This window comes from Acinonyx jubatus, chromosome F2 (genome assembly GCF_027475565.1).
Source record: "Acinonyx jubatus isolate Ajub_Pintada_27869175 chromosome F2, VMU_Ajub_asm_v1.0, whole genome shotgun sequence".
Lineage (NCBI taxonomy): Eukaryota > Metazoa > Chordata > Mammalia > Carnivora > Felidae > Acinonyx > Acinonyx jubatus.
Genome location: NC_069394.1, coordinates 72,391,275 through 72,391,489, shown reverse-complemented (window position 1 = coordinate 72,391,489; position 215 = coordinate 72,391,275).

The window sequence follows — 215 nt, the reverse complement described above, 5'->3', positions numbered from 1 at the left end:
CTACACGTCTACGCCGCCCTGTAGGGCGGCCTACACCACCACCAGGCGCGTGGCGGAGACAGCGCGCGGCTTACGTAGATACGTCCCTGCGGAAAAAAGTCTCCGAGCCTACTTCCTTTAAGGAAAAGAGGATTAAGGCCCGGGAGGGACGGCGCCGGAAAAGGGCGAGGCGCGCCCCACGCTCCGGGGAGGTGGGGGCGCGCAGGCACCGCCCC